At 43.4% G+C, this 20082-nt stretch overlaps 1 long non-coding RNA gene across 1 annotated transcript in view; it reads left to right on the top strand.

Moving 5' to 3' along the window:
- The window catches only part of LOC116586355, a 136148-nt gene that overhangs the window by 100186 nt on the left and 15880 nt on the right, over positions 1-20082 (top strand). The window contains exons 3-4 of the long non-coding RNA XR_004283999.1: positions 8408-8892; positions 10833-11025. This is a non-coding gene — a long non-coding RNA (uncharacterized LOC116586355). The remainder of the gene's footprint in view (positions 1-8407; positions 8893-10832; positions 11026-20082) is intronic.

Below are 20082 nucleotides of genomic sequence, written 5' to 3' on the forward strand. Positions count from 1 at the left end.
GGACCATGTGGTTCTTCTCTCTTCTCTTATTAATTTGTTCTATCACATTGATTGATTTGTGAATGTTGAACCATCCTTGTAGCCCAGGGATGAATCCTACCTGGTCATGGTGGATAATCTTTTTTTTTTTTTTTTAAAGATTTTGTTTATTTATTTGGCAGACAGAGATCAGAAGTAGGCAGAGAGGCAGGCAGAGAGAGAGGGGGAAGCAGTGTCTCCACCCAGCATCGGGTCAGCACCCGATGCGGAGCTCGATCCCAGGACCCTGAGATCATGACCCGAGCCGAAGGCAGAGGCCCTAACCCACTGAGTCACCCAGGTGCCCTGGTTGGATAATCTTTTTAGTGTGCTGTTGGATCCTGTTTGCTAGGATCTTGTTGAGAATCTTAGCAATCATATTCATTAGTGATATTGGTCTGAAATTCTCCTTTTTGATAGGGTCTTTGCCTGGTTTGGGGATCAGGGTAATGCTGGCTTCATAGAAAGAGTCTAGAAGTTTTCATTCTGATTCAATTTTTTGAAACAGCTTCAGGAGAATAGGTGTTATTTCTTCTTTGAAAGTTTGGTAGAATTCCCCAGGGAATTCTCTTTTTCTTTGAACAATATGTTCATATTCTTTGCTCATTTTTAGGTTAAACTGTTGTGGTTTTTCCCCCCTTGATTTGTAGAAAAGATAAGGAAATTTCAGTGCAGAGTAGAAAAGATATGAGCAGTATGCTGGAATTTATCAACTCCGGTTGACCCCTAACAGTGGATATTCAGCATTTGAAACTCTAGAAAACTAATAATGGATAAAGCAATTCAATAACTGGTATACTCAGTCCAGGGACCAGGGCCTGAGGAACCCACTGCTTCATCTTTTGTTTAACTTGGGAGCTTGGTGGTCCCCATCTCACCCTCCACAAGAAGCCTGGCGCAAGTAGGTTCTGTCAAGTAGGTGTTTTACCCTTAAACATCAAGTAAATGCTTTTCAGGTCACCGTTTGAACATTCTACCTGGTCAAGGGAAAGGCCTATTATATAGGAATATCTGAGAAGACTCTTGGGAAATATTTGGAAAGAAGCCTTTCCCAGGAGAGAGCTGCCACTCAGGGACGACCACTTGACCAGTAGGTTCCCAGAGTACCTTGTCCCAATCAGCTCAGCTACCACATCAAACAAAACATCACGCTTGGCCTGGAGGCTCTAGTTCAGAAAGAACCTCCCAGGAAGTCTACACACAGGAGGGGAGTTTCCCTTAAAAACAAAAGCAAGTAGGAGTTTTCTGTTTTTTGGTTTTTGGTTTTTTCCCCCTTCTCCTCTTCCTCTGACTGGACAGTAACCTCACACCACATGCCTTCCAGCAAACACTCATCACCCGATAAATCATGTGACCCATTCTGTTTACTTAGAGGTGCTTGCCCAGCTGGACCTCTAATGTAGACCCTGGTCTGTAACCAACTTCAGAGTGGTTTTTACTGAAAAGGGAACTTCTGAGGACCAGATAAGGCAAGCTATTCATTTGCATAGAGGGGCTCTGCTAGGTCATTCCCTGGGAGGCTGGGAGAACTGTGAAATGTGAGACAAGTTTTCAGAAGCTGCCAAAAAAACATCTTCTAGAGAACACCATCCCTGTTTACTTCTTACACAATGTGGAGTAGCTATAGAAAGTCTCCTCTCAAAAGTAATAATGAGGGGTGTCTGGGTAGCTTAGTGGGTTAAGCCTCTGCCTTTGGCTCAGGTCATGATCTCAGGGTCCTGGGATCAAGCCCTACATTGGGCTCTCTGCTCAGCAGGGAGCCTGCTTCCCCCCTCTCTCTCTGCCTGCCTCTCTGCCTGCTTGTGATCTCTGTCTGTCAAATAAGTAAAATCTTAAAAAAAAAAGTAATAATGGATTTGGGTTTGGACCCTCATTTAATGTTTCACATTCTGGAATCAAGAAATGCTAATTCAAACATTTTTCACTGAGTGCTTTGGCAAAACCACTGACTGAACTATTTTTAAACTGATTTAAAAAAAAAAAAAAAAAAAGGAAAGAAGAAAGAAGGAGAGACAGAGACAGCCTACTTAGAAGAAGGTGGAAGCTGCTTTTGATCAGATGAACTGCCTGGTCCAGAGTCAGAGCAGTGCATCTCAGAGTGGACCTGTGAACTCTCCATGTCAGAATCACCTGGGTTTAGTCCAGAGGAGGTTGCCCAGGCCTGAGGAATTAGAACTGCAAGAAATTTGGCTCCAGAAATTTGCTGCAAACAAATGAAGAAGACAATAATACAACCACACACATATGCACACACACACAACTATTTGAGGGAATGTTATGCTTATAGACATGTGAAAACTCCACTTCTAAAAACACCATTTTGTAGAATTTGAAATGGCACTGTTGGGCCATGAACAACCAAGCTGCAACAGGAAAAAACTTCTAGAGAGGACAGAATTTTCACCCTGTGATCCATATTTACAGGTCTTTTGGCTTCCCTTCAGTCTACTCACTGGCTAGTTTTTCAAGATAAATAGGCACTTAATTCAATTCTTTACAGAAAGTTCTGGGCCACTTGGAGAGTCCTGGTGGGGAAATGTCTTGTGCTCAGACACCTCTCCATTCACCAGTGTCACAATTTTGTGCTGATCCTGAAAGGAGTAGGGTTGGTGCAGGAATTGGAGAGGTGAACTGAGTCGTCTAGACATTTACGCAAACAAACCATTACTTTGAATTCCTAGGTATCATTTTAAAGCCTATCTTGTCCATTCTCTCTCTCTTGTCCAGTCTCTCTCCTCCGAGTGAATGAATTGGGAACAGAATCCAGTTACAAGTCAGAGCTGCCTCTTACTAAAAACCTTGAGAGGGGTCTGGCAACATTAAATTGTACTTCATCAGATCCCAACTTAGAAGCAAGGTCTGTGCACCATCCCTGCTACCCAGGAGCTTCTTGTAGGCTCCTAGAGGCAGCTGGGGATGGGGACACGCTTGTGGCCATGTGGTGCCTCAGGGACACTGAACACTAGAATTTGGGAGGCAATCTTTGGCAGAGTCCCCTCCATCCCCCATGGATATACCTCCTCTGCTTTGGGCACTAAAATAATAAGCCATCTTGGTGTGAGGGACCATGGAATCTTGGACAGTAACCATGATAACTAGTGTGGATGAAGGACCAAAAGGTTCTCAAGGACTTTTAATGTATTATGATTTAAGCTAGTATGTGAGAGAATACACAAAAGAATTTTGGAAAACAGGGGTTTATTATTGCACATGTCAAGAGTTTGCAGGGTAGAGAAAGTCAATGACATAGTGACTCAGGGTCCAGGTGGCTTGGTGATGCTCTCGCTCCTCTCTCTGAAGAACAAGATGACTGCTGGAGATCCGTGCGTCATGCCTCACACGGACAGGTTCAATGAGAGGAAGGAATGGAGCTTTGTTTCTCATGTCTTTATTTTGATTAAGGTGGAACCTGTCTCTCTGAAGATCCTAGAACTCACTGTCACTTGTGATCCCACACTATATAGGTAGGGAGGAAGGGTAGGTTTGCTGGGATACACTTAGACTAATTATTTTCCGTTCACCTTGTTTTGGGGAAGGATCCGACTTCCTTGAGTATATCACTGTCCAACTCTGGAATAAAACTAGGGTTCTATCAACAAAGAGGAAGCATGCAGTGGCTGCTGAACAGGCCATGGACTGGTGACAAGATTCCAGTCACAGGGATTGTGCATTATCTTTGGTAGGGAGTTCCTTCTGAATGGCAAGAATAAATGCCCTCTCATGGAGCAAAGAAGTTAATTTGGCTTTAGAAACTAAAAACACATTTTTCATCTGAGTGTTTCATTTAATTTTCTGGCAGCAAAATTCATATCTTCCTGTCCTAAAGGTAGAAGTTTAGTGTATGTGTTAGAAATTGGGACATCTGGGTAAACTCCAGGCTTGCCAAAAAGTTCCTTTCCTCTGGAAGTCTCCAGCAGGCTCTCCCTGCTTGTCTTTTTCTCCATGTGTTCCCCTGCAGCAGCAAATCTGCATTTGTCTTGGGCACACTACTGGAATTTTCTTCCATGCAGTTTCTAGTAATTTCTAAGTGAGTTTCTGAAACCTTCAAGCCAGACTTCCTTTTTTTTTTTTTTTTTCCTTTTCCCTGAAGTTAATAAAGCCCGAGTGGTGAGGCATCTTCGAAGAGTTGTGTGTACTCAGCAACTTTGGTTTGTTGGTTTGTCTTCCAATATGCCTTACTCAGGGTGCTTATCTCTTAGAAAGGGAGATTATTACTACACAGACAAGGCTGGAAACCGCTTCGCTGACAGGTTTAAGAGTCTTAACAAAATAAACAATAGAAAAGGCAAAACTGTGTGCAAAATGGCAAGCTTCCTTCTTCCTGCAAGAGTCAGCTGGGGAGGGAGGGAGCTGGAATCAAAACAAACTTGAGAACCTTTCAGGCACGCTCAGAGAGGCTAGGCTTCATGTTGAAGGAGGTTGAGATGGGGGAGGTCGTTCACATTTCTTTCTGACCAACCAGCTGTCTATTTGTGTAGAGAAAACTGTTCAACTGACGAGTCATTCACCATACCTGTTGATCTGGTTTATGATTCATGCCTTAAAAAAGCCCTAGAGTTGTGGCGATTACGCTTCCTGTTTTCCTTACCCAGAAAGCTATACAAATAATAGAATCATGCCACTGAGTTTCTCCTGATTTTGGTTTTGGGACCCAGTTGGAGAGTTTTTTCTTTGGATTTGGGAGAATCCGATCTCTGACCAGTACATGCAAATTTGTAAACAGCTTGAGGACAGGATAGTGTCCTTTACTTTTCTCTCTTTCTTCTCAGCATCCCCTAGGAAAATACTAGGGCCATAAATGTTTATCATATGATTAATGTCTGTGCCCATTGTGAGGCTCCGGCTCACAACCCAGAGATCAAGAATCGCATGCTTCACTGAGTCAGCCAGGAGCCCTAGTAATTGAAGTCTGAGTTCTTCCACTCTTTAAAGGGCATGGGAGATTGAGGTAGAACCTGCCATTTCCACTATAGTTCAAGAATGCAGGGCTGAGGGATGCCTGGGTGACACAGTTGGTTGAGCGTCAGACTCTTGATTTCAGCTCACATCATGATCTCAGGGTTGTGAGATCAAGCCCCATGTGGGGTGCCATGCTCAGTAGAGAGTCTACTAGAGATTCTCACTCCCACTGCTTGTGCTCTCTCTCTCAAATAAGTAAATAAATCTTAAAAAAAAATAATTCAGGGTAGAATTTGAAGGAATAGATAACTCTGTCTCCTTTTGAAAGAACTGGAGTCCAGCTTGTCCCTTTCAACCTATATGAGACACCTCTCTCACACTTAGCCTCTGGCTAATAGGCCCTGTAGTAGTCAAACCCTTCCAAAGAGCACAGGGGCCATATGGCCTAGAGTTAGGATCTTAAATGGGAGTCAGGCAGGGCAGGAATTGAATCCTGTTTCCATGTCTTACTAGGTGATCTTGAACTACAGATATTGCTCTTTTTTTTTTTTTTGGATTTTGCTTTTCTAAATATTAATTTCCTCCCCCATGAAAGAGGGCTGTAAAAGACAGTTGTGAGGATTAAATAAGCATTTAGCACAGTTCCCAATACTTCACAAGCTCTTGTAACTATTTGTTATTGTTATTGTTGTTATTGTTGTTGTTATTACTGCCAGCTCCCTGTAACAGAACATTTAGAACAAAGAGGTTTTGGTAAATATCATTTTGAAACTCTTCTCAGAGAGGGTGGGTCTTGAGTCGATGAAAATATATTTACTTGGTCATGGACCTCATTCTGCTTAATTACCATAGATGTGGGTTGAGGTTAGGTTAGTCAAGGATAAACTCACAACAAAGGGGTGTGTAGCCCAGCATGGCCACTCTTGGGTCTAGCAGCTGGTAAATGACCATATTTTTCTTCTTTAATTTTGTTTTCAAAGGGGCTTGTTAGGGTATATTTGCTCATACTCTCTTTAACTTTAACTACCAAGCTAACTGCCCCCACCACCAAAAAATTTAAAAAAAAAAAAAAAAGAAAAGTAATAAAAAGACACTTACGTTGAAAGATGGCTTTGGCTTGAAACCAACATCCCAATCTTAGAGAAACAGATGAGCTGGTAGAAAGACCTTGTAGCCTAACTGACATATATTCAGACACTGCCTTGGCCACTTTCTGGCTGTATGACCAGGTACAAATCACTTGACCTTCCACACTCTTGGTCTCCTCATTTGTAAAATGGTTATAATAATGCTTATCTAATAAGGTTTCTGTAAGAGTTAGAAAGAGTATATATATAAAGCACGCCTAGTAAAGGTATTAGGTGCTCATAAAAGTGGTAGCTGGTTCCAGGATTCTGGCGGTTTTTCATTCCTACCCAAGACGTAGAGGAAATGGCTCCCCAGAGCATGTTAATAGTGAACACCCACATACGGTGTGCCAGGAAATCCTCTGCGCCATATGTATATATAAAGTAATTTAGTTCTCTCAATAATCCTATGAGGCAGGTGGTATTATTACCCCACTTTACAGATTAGGGAAATGAGACATAGAAAGGCCAAGTGTCTTGTCCAAGATTCCGTATCTGGTAAACGATAGCCGATATTCATTTCAGGTAGTATGATGTCAGAGTTCCTGCTCCTTGCCACTCTAACAGCATCTCTTTTGGAAAACCCATTCAGCGAGAAAAAAGAGAACAAGCCCACCACCTTCCCCTCCAGATGGTCTGCTGAGTGCCTTAAAAACATAGATATGGCCCCAGGGTGTCTTAAATGAGGTCAGAGGAAGAGCCATACTCTCCCAAAGGGATTTCCTATTGGTCCTACTGGGACTAAATCTAGCAAAATGATTACTATGCCAATAACAATTTAAAAATTCCTCTTGGAAAACAGAGCCAACTGCAGAAGTTCAGGATTCTGAGATAAGAAGCCCTAGGCTCATTTGGGGGTAGCTATATGGCTTAGTGGAAAATCCGTGGGTATGGGGGGCTGTGTAAACTCTCTGAGCCTTAGTTTACTCATCTGTGAAAGGAAATAAATAAAACATGCATCTTAGCATTGTTCTGGGAATTAAATAAGGTGATACCCCAAAAGCTTACCTTCCAGTACTAGGAATACTTTGGGTACTCAGTGAAAGAGCACCATACTTCGTAACTTTAGCCATCTTGAGTGACTTCCAGAGCAATTATTCTCTTGAGAAACCACCAAGAATTTTGGGCCACGTGGCTCTGAAATTGGTGACGCACTGGATTGAAGACCAGACACCTTGCTTTATTACCCCTGCCTTGAGCCCTGCTCCTGGCCCTTCTGACTTCTAATGCCTCTGGTATCTGCTGCTAGCCTAACCTCTGCCAGGCACACCTGGACTCCTTTAACAGTGCTCTGCTGCTTTCAGAGGCTGCTTAAAGAGGAGGGTGGCAAGGCAGGGAAGAACTTTGGATATGGAACCAGAAAGTTGGCCAGAATTTAAGTTCTATGTCTACCATGAGCTATGAATGTGACCATCTATTTGGGGCTCAGGTTTCTTATCTATTGACTAAGGAGGGGAATGTATTAGAGCAGATATTGCTGAAGCCACGTCCAGCGCCTCCTCAGGCTAGTAGCCTCTTTCCCCAATTGGATTCCCAATACCCTGAATTTACTATGGGAGATTTATGGCTCTCTGGCACAGTATTACTGTTTTGGGGGGCGCAAATAGTGAAGAGGGAGGAGGAGAAAAGCAAAAGGACAATCTGAGATGAGTTTCCTGAGCCTCTGTGAACTCACTAATAAAATCGTGAATCAGTCTTCCACATTCATCCCCAAGAAAAAGAATGAATCTTTTTTTAATAGAGAGATTCCTGCAGTAGCAAAGAAAAGCCTTTAATTTCAGAACCAAAGCTATTTGTTTCCTGTCTCAATGTCCTTTCACCGAGAGCTCATCCCACAAACAATAGCAAAGGCAAACGAAAGACAAATGTAGGAAACATTTATATTTATATCCCAAATGAAGGAAACAGCATGAAAATATTGTTAAGGAAACTCAGTACGTCTCTGCTCCAGGGTCTGTATATAGATTTGGTGCCAAAGGCAGCATGGCCAGATGTTAGAGGACATGATCCTCCTGCAAAGAACAAAGGAGAAATATGCTGGGATTTCACTGGGGAGGAGAAGAGCCTGGAGTAGTCATTCAGGTGCCCACACAGCAAGCTCTGATAGAGACCTTGAGGCCAGCAACCCTTTCTTTGAGTGTCAGTCCACACACCATTGCCTGATCTTGGGCATTGCCAGGATCTTGGGCATGATTATAATCTCTCTATTCTTCAGTTTCTTCATCTGTGAAATGGAGATACCAGCAGTGCCTAGCTCATGGGCCTACAGTGGGAATTAACAACTTAATATATGACAGAAATGTAGATTTGTGCCTGGTATGTGCTAAATACTTACTGATTGCTAATATTCTTATTACATACAGGTCTAAGGAGAAGGTCTTCTAATGATCCCAGAGCTGTCATGATAATTATCTACCACCACTTCAGGGAGATGCTGTAGTATAAAGTAGTGTTGGCTCTGCTATTGGACAAACACAGATGAAGATCCTGGTTCCATTGTTTACCAGCCCCGACTCTGGGCAAGGCTGCAGAAACACTGGGGGCACAGTGGCTCAAGGTTCAGGATGGCTGAGGAATATGGTCCTGCTCCAGGCAAGCTGTGGGTACTGTATTGCCCTGACTTGTGGAAACTGTTTTAAGCCTCCTTTCTTCATTTCATCATAAATTACCATTAAGGTTGTCATCATCATCACTATGATCAACTAGACAGAAGAAAAGTGGACATCTGTCCTTTTCATCCTCCTAACTTCTCCCCATTCAGTCTTCCATTATCCAAAGAGTGACCATCAGGATGGGAAGGAGCTGAATAAACTGATCCCTCAAAGGTGGAGGATTTTTTTAAATTGAGGTAAAATTCACATAACGTAAAATTAACCGTTTAAAGTGATCAATTCAGTGCCATTTACTACACTTCCATGTTGTGCAATTATCACTTATATTTAATTCCAAAAGATTTTCGCCACCTCCAAAGGAGACCCCATACACATTAAGCAGTCACTCCCTATACCTCAGCCCCTGACAATCATTAATCTTTCTGTCTCTATGGACTTAGCTGGACCTTTCATATAAATGGAATCATACAATGTATGGATTTTGTTTCTGTCTTCTTTCACTTAGCATATTTTGGAGGTTTTCCCATGTTGTTAGCATATAATTCATTCCTTTTTAAGGTTGAATAATATTCTACATTTTTTTACCCATTCATCCATTGATGGACATTTTGACTGTTTGTACATTTTGGCTACAGTGAATAGTGCTGCCATGAGCATTGGTGTACACGTATTTGAATACCTGTTTTCAGTTCTGGGTATGTACCTAGGAGTGGAATTGTTGGGTCATATGGCAATTCTATGTTTAGCTTTTTGAGAAGCTATCAGAGTGTTTTCCATGCTGCTACTTTACTTTGTAAGCAGTAGGAAGACTTTGATGTTGAAAAATAGTCCTGGTGGCTGGAATTCTATTTTTGCTGATGCAGATTGGTCTGTGGGGTGAAGAGACTGACCAGTGGGTTGGAGGAATGGTGAGTTGGGAACTGGACCTCTCTACTGCCTTTTTAATCCTTAGTTGTAAGAAAAACTAACTCTGCCCTTTGCAAATCTCATTCTGCTAAACTGAAGGGGAATGGGAGAGAAAAGAGGAGATGACTATATAGAACACTGAAGATGACCAAGTCTAAGCAATAGGCCATTCTGTAGATATACTATATGTAGATGGTTTTAGATCTTAATCACTTTCTTGTAAGAGAACTGTGGTATTCTTGTGCATTTATTCATGGTAGTAATTGACCCCAATCTTAAAGTCACTTAGGTTTTAGCTGTCTGATGTTGTATTATAAGCACCTTGAAGGGCAGCATGTTTCAGAACCCTCTTCTGGGGGGTAGGAGTATGTCAGGCCTCCCAGGAGCACCTGCCATAGAGGCCAGTGGATATAACATGGGAGCTACTGAAAAGGACCAGACTTGAGGGAGACTTTGGAGAGTCAAGGCCAGAGAAACTGCATGTCTGCCATTAGATCTGAGGGTTGAGGTCAGAGTGGGAACAGGAGGCAGAGCTATTGGGAGTCAGGAGTCAGGTCTACAGTCTTAACAAAGGCAGAGACAAGGATACTAGATGAGGCATCGGCTATGAATGGGTTTAGAATTCTTAGAGCTCATTCTTCTTAGGGATTGTCCCATAGGGGGTGTAAGGATGGCCACATTCAAAGATAGAATCTGGGAGGCAAAGAACAGCCTCTCTCAACAGGTTCCTCTGAGAGCTTATTAGACAATGTCCAGGGAATGGTTTAACTTTACCCAGATGTCTTTGCAAAGATATGGATACCATGAATCGTAAAATTTATGACCTGCAAATGTGTAGTCTTTTATCTGAAAATAATCACCACAGTTCATATTCTTTTCTATATTGTCCAAACTTATAATATGAATAACTGGATCTCAAACAGGATTCTCACTGTATTCTTAGGAAAGAAGTACTTCTCATTTTCTGGAAGCATTATAGCAAACAATTCCCCACAGTGGATAGATGGATATAAAAACCTCAAAGAAGTTCATTTCCCAGAAAGGTGACCACTGTTTGCTCCCCTCACATCTTTCTCTGCTGTGAACTCTACCAAACCTCAAGATGTGGGAAATCATGTGGGGGGTTTGAAGAGTCCCAGGACCTTCAGGCTCACTAGAAGTTGGTTCCTGGTAGGTCATGAAAGCCTTACTTAGTAGGGCTAATGAAGTTAGGTCTCCCAAACACCCAAGAACATCAGGGGTCTTTATTGCAACTTCTTTGTTCCTCTAGGTGAAGAGACAACTCTGTCCCTTGGAAATAAGGGATGTTTATCGAAGAGTCAACTCAGAGACCTCGTGGCCTTAGGTGTGGAATACTTTATCCTGCTTTCCAAAGCATGTCCCTGCACGCACTAAATTGGAGGAAATTCCTTCCAGAACTCAAGCCCAGAAGGCTGACAATGCTGTTGATGGCAGTATACTGAGTAAGTAAGAGAAGTTTAGGAGATGGAATGTGGGGTCCAGGATCCTCCTTGGAGGAAAGAGATGTGAGCTCCTTGGAGCCGTCTGGAGTAGTGCTTTGGTGAACTGATGATAAATAGTGCCTCCTGCTGCAGGCCATACAAACAACTAAAGATCTGACCCCTTCCATGCCTTTAGTCCCCTTTGGGAGTCATGCACAATTTGGAAAGCAGATCGAGGGCATCCTGGCTCCCAGCTGACCACTCCATTTGCAGCCTGGAGGTCTGGAGGCCTGAAGACCCCCCATCCCAAGACAACAGGCAGAGGTCCCCAAGTTCACAGAGCTAGTTCCTTTTCCCCTGGGTTTCTGTTCTCTGGGGGACTGCCCTTTCCAGAACTTTCCCTCTGTAGGCAGTTCTTTCCAAGGCTTTCAAGACTCCAAACCAAATCGTTCGGGGAGTGAAAAAGTGAAAGCACACATCTTAGAGCAGCAGGGACCAGCTGCTGGGTCAACTCTCCCCAAAACAGAACTTCCTGGGGAGTGACTGGAGCATCTCAAAATCCTCCAGCTGACCTCCTGCCCATGTTTTTAATTGTCTTTTTAAAAAAATGAAAATAAGATGTTATCACATGAAAAAGAAAAAAAGAAGAAGAAGAAGAAAGAGAGAGGAAAAGGAAAGAAATTAACTATTAAGGTTCTTTGTCTCCAGGGAAGTTCAGGGGGAAATTTTAGGAACTTTCTGCCTGCTTTTTATAGTATTTACCCGGCCGCCCTGCCAAGGGGAGGATGAGAACCTTTAGCGCCTGGTGCACCATTCAAAGCCCTGTGTGCTTAATAGGGTGACACAAATGTCTGTGTTTCTTTTTGCTTTTGACCACAGACTGTAGGGAGGGGCCACCCCAGGGGACTGGCGCGGAGGGCCTTGTCAATTGGTTCCCTTTCCCCCACCAAACTCGTTCCCAGCCTGGGCCGGAAGGGCCTATCTGCCGCCGCCGACCCGCGGAGGGGCCGGACAGGGGGTGGGGGTGGGGACGCGGACGCCTTTCCGCCGCCTGGCCGGCTTGGAGAGACTCGGAGCCCGAGCGATGCTAGCGTGGGCTCTGCCGGAATCACGCCCTGTGATGCTTTTGCCAAAGGAAGCTGGGAAGCCGGGGATGCGGGGGTGGGGTAGGCGATTCCCTGCCTCCTCCCATCCCTACCCCGCCGCTCTCCCTCCTCCCTCCCCTCTCTTTCTCCTCGGCCGAGGAACAGCTTTCGACCGAGGTCAGCTGGCTGCCTTTGTAGCTGTTTCCCAGGAAGGAAGAAGCGTTGTCTGCAGATCAGTTTATCAGCTGGCTTTCTTGTGCCGGAGCGCCGCCGTTTTCCGGGGACGGCTGCCACCCCCGTGATTCCCAGCCCGGGCTGCGGGTGGTGCGTGAGAGCCGGATAAATAGGCCATTGTGCGGCCGCTCAGAATCCAGGTTTCTTATCAAATTATCCACCATCAAGAATGAAATTCCGCCCCTGCTGCCTGTTATCTCAGCTTCTCTTTTCACTCTGCAATTACAGCCATTTCAGGATTTATCCCCCCCCCCCCGCCCCGAGTTTTGAAGGGAATATTCAGAGAGCACTTTCCTTGTGCAGCTTGCTGTGAGGCAGAGACTTCGGGGGCGTGTCTCCTGACAGTGTTTCCGTGGGATTTTGGCTTGCAACCTTGAATTTAGCTTCTTTGGCTTTGATGTGTGATGTTTCTACTTGACACCCCAACTCAGGCACATCATTCAACACCAACTGCAAATATTAGGGAGGTATTTCTGTAGGACTAAAGATGCAGAGTGTGTGTGTGTGTGTGTGTGTGTGTATACGCGCGCACGTGCGCGCGCGCGGGGTTGGGGTGGGGGATTGGGGGTGGGGAGGGGGCACGCTTGATACCATTTAATTCTTTGTGAACACTAAAGACTTGCAAGGGAAACCACTAGTGGAAACTGGCCATCTGATGGAGGCTGTGAGGCAGTGTGGAGAGGGATGACATTGCGGTTTTAATGGTGTCAGTTTTGTGTTATTCTGCTGCAGCAGCTGGCCTACTGTGGAGGAGTTGTATGTAGCTGGTGCTTGACTTAGGAAGTTGTCATTAGCAGCAAGGCTGGTTTTAGAGCCTCTGACCTGGGCCATTGCCCATGCTTAGGTTACTGGTCTGCTGTTACCATCCTGAGATGCTTAATACGTTTTGAAGAGGATTCTGCATTTTCATTTTGTACTTAGATTTGCAAATTATATAGCTAGTCCTATTAATAGGAGCTCAGATTCATTTGAATAAGCTTGAATAATGATTTCAATAAGTTCCTAAGTTTCAATTTGAGATAGTGGCCTGGCCTTAGTTGATAAACTGCTGAAACTGATTCTCGTACTTTTTGACATATCTGTGGCAGTTGTCCTGATGGATCAGACAGCATTCTACAAACTGAACTGGGCCCCCTGGCATCACATCTGCGGTGAGCTGCAATAGCCCACTGCTGGAATGAGAGCAAGCATCCGGGCAAGAATTGCTTCACTCTGCTAGCTCCTAGTCCTTTAGAAAGCTGAGGTTGTTCACTCCTCAAAGACCCAGATAGTTCTGTAATAAGATGTTCATTTTTGCAGTTACCACCTCTCTTTCCTTTTATCCACTTCGAAATTCCTAGCTTCTACATCTGCAGGCCACAACTGGGTTGATAATGAACTCATCCCATCAAAAATCTTTCGTGTATTTAGCACTTAAATAACTCTTGGCAAATTACTCTGAATCTGGGACTTGGTGATCCTGACAGACAGAGGAGGGAAAAAGTAAAACAGTTCATAATAAATGAGCAAAATGCTATTTTTCTGGAAATAATTTGTGTAAGAAACAATTGCTTTGGCTTAATAAGACAATTTTTTCCTTCTAAAGAGTGTTCTTTCTTTTGTTTACTGTTTCATTCATTAATTTATGACTTGATTTTCTATTCACTCAACAAAGATTCTTTAGGATGTACTAGAGAGATATTGTGATAAAGTGATGAAAGAGAGGAGATTCAGAATAGCGGGGATATAAACAAGTAAACAAAGAGTACAATGACATGTTATAGGTGCTAAGATAGAGGTTATCTATTAGGATGCTTTAGGGCCAAAAGGAGTTAATAGGATTAGTTCTTTTGGTCATTTTTTATGAGTTCCCTGGCTATGACATTGTTCTTCATGAGCCCTATTATTATAATTATTATTGTTAATAGGTAACATTCATAAAGTGGTTGGTGTTCAGACACAGAGCTAAAAACATTACGTAGGTTTTTTCTCTTTTGTCTCAAAATATGATCAATTAGGTCCATGTAGGAACTCCATTGTATAGAAACTTCTGAGCCCAGAATATGATATGGGTGTTCAATGTCACACAGGGCCTAAGAGGTAAAGTCACTATTTGATTCAGCTGTTCTCCTCCAGCGTGTGCCTTCTCAAGGAAGCCTGTGCTGCCCCAAGTGTCATGGCTGCAGCACCACGTGTAATCACGGTCTGAACAAAGTATTAGAAAAATGGACTCTACTATTTCTCAGGATGGCTTTTCTTTTCACAATATATGCTGTAAGCGGCATCTCCAAAAGGGATTTTTTCCCCCTCCCCTCACTAGTAGGATCAGGCTTATTTGCTTCAACAAGTTATGGATGCCGGTGCTGCAAATGGCTCCCATGAAACCAGAGTAAATCCCTACAGTGGGGACTGGGCACAGACTGGTTTCCCATGGCTTCCTGTAGGAGATTTTGTGGATACTTTCATGCTTCAAGGTAAAGGGTGAGTTCTTGTATACTCCCATGTCCCCACTCCTTAGTGGTCATGTTAGGTCAGTTTTAGACTTTTAATGTCACAAGTACGGAAGCCAGACTTTTGAGGCTCATTCCCAGAAACCCCTTTCAGCTCTCTGGTACTAGTGGCTTCTTGTAATGAAGACCACTTGGGTTTGAAGTTTTAGAGAATTTCCCCTAGTGTCACACACTTACACACAACACTACAGTAAGGAGAGATTGCTGGAGGGTGGCAGTTTGGAGCCAGGATGGGGCAGGGGGTAGGACAACACTGATGAAGTGGCCAGGATAAGGTCAAGGAGCATTGGAGTGAGGGCAAGAACTAGAGTTCAGGTTTAGTACTTTCCTCTGTGCAAGGAACTGCAGCCTTGTAACTCGAAACAGGATTAGCCTGGGGCAAAACAAAGCAAAACTGATATTTTCTTGAGGGAGGTTCTCTTGTTTTTTTGTTTTTTGTTTTTGTTTTTCTTCTCTGCTGGAATCTAGAGACAGACTCCTTGGCTGGGAGTGTTTTCAATGGGGAGAGGCCCTGTGTAAGCCAAATTCAGTTCCTCCCACCCTGGAATAGTTCCTTGCTCTGACCTTGACCTGGATGTTTAACAAAACTGTGAAATGGAAGGCAAGACTAGAAAAGACCAGGGAACAGAGAAAGAAAAGAATCATTCATTGCTACATTGTGAAGAACTCAGGTGTCTGATTACCAGGCTCTTCACTGTTGTTTGGGCCACAGCACATGGCAGGAGCAATCTTGGTAGGACTTTTTCAAAAGGAATATTTTTATTATTTGAGTAGAAATCATAAATAATCATTGTGGTAGAATCTGATCATATTTTTCATCCTGCGGGTGAATATTAACCTCTAGTAGTCAAGTTGAAAATGTCAGATTTGGAGAGATCAGAAGCATAGTAAGTTGTATAAATAAAAACCCATATGTATCAAAACAGTTGTTTTAGAGACAATATGACACCTCTCTACCACCTGTCTGGGAATGGTTAGGCCACCAAGGCACTGTAGTATGTATCTTTGTTCCTTTACTCATTCATTGTCAGGAAGTTAATAGCTGTGGTGCTCTCTGTGCCTTGCACACAGAAGACACCAGCTCATCTGTCCTCAGAGAGCTTATGATGTCCAGGAAAGACCAAAAAGCACATGAACCTCGTACTCAGACATGTCAGAGGCTGCATGAAGGACTGATGGGGCTGGAAGCCCAGGGAACCCTCTCCCTGAGCTTCTTTGCTTTGGGGGAAGATAGCCAACAAGGGTAAGGTTTGTGCTCAGTACTTGGGGCTTGCTGGGGGTGAAGGAGGGAAAAGGAGGTCAAGTCAGTGACTGTTCTCCAGGGTCACCATATAGAGTAGAGATTAGTCCTATGGGAAGATGACTCTCTAGCTTCTAGGAAATATGGAAGGGAATCCTACTCTGCAGGTATGCCCAGGTCATGGTCAGGGTTTGATCCCAGGGAAGAACAGCCTGTCCATTAGGAAGAGTCACAGCCTGTGAAGCATATCCTAGATGATGGCTCCCAGGACATGGATCTTAGCATTGTCCATAGGACCAGGTAGCAGCAATGGAGGCAGTGGTAGTGAGGGGTGCCAGAAGAGCCCTCTTAAAGGAGGTCTAGATGGGGAGCCTTCCTGAGGAACTGCTTGACTTGCTGTTGGGTGGCACTTGGAGGTGAGTTGAAACATGGGACAAACAGCAAGAAAGTTCAGATGACTGCAGTGTGGGGTAGTTCCATCGTCCCCACAGTCTGGTGCAGCCCAGTAAAGGATTATATACAGACTTGAATTCAAAGCAGTGTGAGAGAAACCTACGGTGGTCTTTGCAGAAACTAGATGAGTTATGATCCCTTTCAGTTCAAATAATTTATCATTTATGAAACAGGAACTATAGAAAGTCATGGAAGAATGTATTCAAATGGTGTATCAGACATTGATCAATGATGATGCTCTGTACATCCTCTCTACTTTATGCAGATCCTTTGGCCCTCCTTGAGGCTGGTTCTAGAGTCATATATTTTATCACAATTAAAAAACAAACAAAAGAATAAGCAATACTCTTTAATTATGAGTGTGTACTATAAATTGATCTTAAAATTAAAATAACAGTACTGTCACAGAACTTAAGAAATGTTTACAGTTTCCATGTGGGGAATTACAAGCATAGATCTTCTTAAGTTTTCTTGAATGTTAATTTATTACTCTGAAGTTATGGAAAGAATTTTTGAAGTTAGTAGCACAACAATGTGACTGTACTTAACACTTACTGAGATGTACAATTAATGGTTAAGATGGTACATTTTATGTTATATACAGTTTACCACAACTAAAAAAAAAAGTTAAAAAAAATACAAAATAAAACAAAACAACAAAAGAAACTTTGCAGGCTCAGAAGTTTCACAACTATAGGGTCATGGAGAGAAATAAGATACCTAAATGTACTTGAGTACTCTGTATTGTTGCTCTGTGTATTTTAGGAAGTTAAGCATATGCCTTTGTCCCTGCCCTTTATTACATAATACAGCACACGTACAATTTCCATATTTTTCATAGAAGTTAGAAGGTGCTTCGTTTTCTTTCATCACTGTGGTGGAGGCTGCTGGTACCCAGTGGTATCCAAGGTCCTCTCTTCTTGAATTTCCCATTCGTGGTGGTTCTTAACTCCCTGTGCATCAGGGCAAAAGAGGGCTGGGAGATGAGACTAGTTCTCTTCAGAGTCAGCATGCCTTACCGAAGACCAGACACCTTTTCCAGAAGCTCTCTTTGCTTCTTTGCTGGCCAAATGGAGATGATTCCAAAGACTCAGAGGAAGGTGGAACTGTTAAGAAGGAATGAGCCTGGATCCCTAAATGACTGCATGGAACTTCACTGCAATCTTGCATGGGACTGTGACAGCAATGAGAGTAAACCTCTTGGTTAAGCTGCTGAAATTTTACTCTTGTTAACATCTAGACTACTCTGAGTAACACAACCATAAAAGGTATTACAGAGACAGGATAGGATATACAGTGCTGTACATGTAAGCTGAGGAAAGGTCAGACAGAAAAAGGGAAATGGAAATGACAGGTTTAATGATTCCCAGGTGTAAGCGTTTCATGTTACTCATTAATCATGTGGCAAATATGTTTAAATAAACAGACAAGCAATTCCTGTTCAACAAATACATCAAGGGAAAGGGGTTTTGTTGAGGCTTGGATCAGAACGTTAATGTCTTCCTTTGGGCCTAGCACAGCAGTTGCAGCAGAGATCAGAAAGACTTCTCAGGGGAGGATGAAAATGCACCTCAAGGAGAGAGAGGAGCTCCCAGTGCAGAGTTCCTTCTTCCTTTGCCTTGCCTTGCCTTCCCTTTTTAAAAATGTATTTATTTTAGAGTGGGGGAAGGGCAGAGGGAGAGGAAAGAGAATCTCCAACAGGCTCCCTGCTGAGTATAGAGCCCCACAGGGAGCTCGATCCCATGACATTGAGATCATGACCTGAGCCAAAATCAAGAGTCAGTTGCTTAACTGACCCAGCCACTCAGGCACCCCAGAGTTCCTTTCAGAATTTTTGTTCTTCCAGGTCTTGGACACTGGAGACTTTTTTTTAAAATGATGATGAAGGCTAACAGCAGACAAAGGAAATTAAGGCATTCTGACTGCTAAGAGTTCCCCGGGCAGTATCTATCTATCCTGTTCCCGGCCCCATCCTGGCTTTGTTCTACGTTGTTCTCATGACAGTGTCTTGATGACTGGATTCCTGCCTGTTGAGCCTGGCAGTACAGCCCAAGACAAACCATCACCCCTGCCCAAACTTGGAAGAACGTCTTCACTTTGGGCCCCAGTATGGATCTTTGGCCAGTGGTACTGTCAACCAGTTTATCCTTCTCAGAGTAGCATGACTTCTCAGCTTCATACCTGTGGTTCTTGGAGATCAGGAGGGTACATTTTCATGACCCTCTAATGAATTCATATTCACTTAGAATATAATCCTGATCATGCCCTCCAAGGTTCTGCATGATCTGGCCTCTGTCCTTTTTACTATCACATCTTGGGTGCCTCACTCCCTTCCTTGCCACACCTACCCTGATTTTTTAGTTCCTGAAAGATGCAAGCTCTTTCTCAAGGTCTTTTAACATGCTGTTTCCTGTGCCTAGAAACGCTCTCCTTCCAGATCTTGCTGTTCTTAGTTCTCTGTTCCCTGATCTCAGCTTTGAATCCTCCTCCACAGTGGCCTACTCTGACCCACCCACCTAATCAGATCATCTTCGTGCCTGTCTCAGACCCTCTCAGCCCACCTCTTCTTATTCCAGCCATTGTGGTAGCAACAGCCTTGTTCAGGTGTCACCTGATAGCTTCAGCTGCACTTGGCTTCTCTCAGTTTCTGCTCCAGGGTTCCAGAGACTTCAGCGTTTTTCTGATGATGCAGTAGGACCTTCACACTTAAAGCCTAGGAGTAGATAGGAATGGACAACCCAGGACCAATAGAAGCTAATGGGCCAATGCTTCTTCCTTTTGTCCCTTGGATAGACAGTTTCGAGGAGGATTCTACACAGTTCCTTAGTGTCCCAGGAAGATCAACCCCATGGACCACAGAAGTGACCGACTTGAACCTCTACCCTAGTTTCATCTTTTCTTCCTTCCTTCTTTTCCTTTCTCTAGTCCTCACTTCACTTCTCCGGGGTCACTTCCCAAAATAAACTACTGGTCTTGTAATCCCTGGCCAAGCTTTCCGTGGAGAACTTACGTAAAGAGAGTCCTTTCCATTATTTAATATCTTAGGGTCTTAATTTTTTTTATAGCCTTTATCACAACTTACATTAATTTTATTTCTACAATTATTCTTTGTTTTATGAAAGCCTAATTCTAAGCCTTTAGAATGTAAACTCCAAAGAAGAGGAACCTGGTCATTTTCAACTATTTGTATCCTTAGCAACTAGTGTGAAATGCTTATCATAGACACACCATCACTAAATATATATGAATGAACACATCTCAAAAATGCTACATTTGGGCGCCTGGGTGGCTCAGTGGTTAAGCCGCTGCCTTCGGCTCGGGTCATGATCTCAGGGTCCTGGGATCGAGACCCGCATCGGGCTCTCTGCTCAGCAGGGAGCCTGCTTTGCTTCCTCCTCTCTCTCTCTCTCTGCCTGCCTCTCTGCCTACTTGTGATTTCTCTCTGTCAAATAAATAAATAAAATCTTAAAAAAAAATGCTACATTTAAGAATATTCTAAGCATTGAGAGACAATATAACATATGGGTTAGGAGTATACAGTCCAGAGTCAGACTTTCTTGGGTCACCTCTTGACTCT

Source organism: Mustela erminea, chromosome 3 (assembly GCF_009829155.1).
Source record: "Mustela erminea isolate mMusErm1 chromosome 3, mMusErm1.Pri, whole genome shotgun sequence".
NCBI classification, from domain to species: domain Eukaryota; kingdom Metazoa; phylum Chordata; class Mammalia; order Carnivora; family Mustelidae; genus Mustela; species Mustela erminea.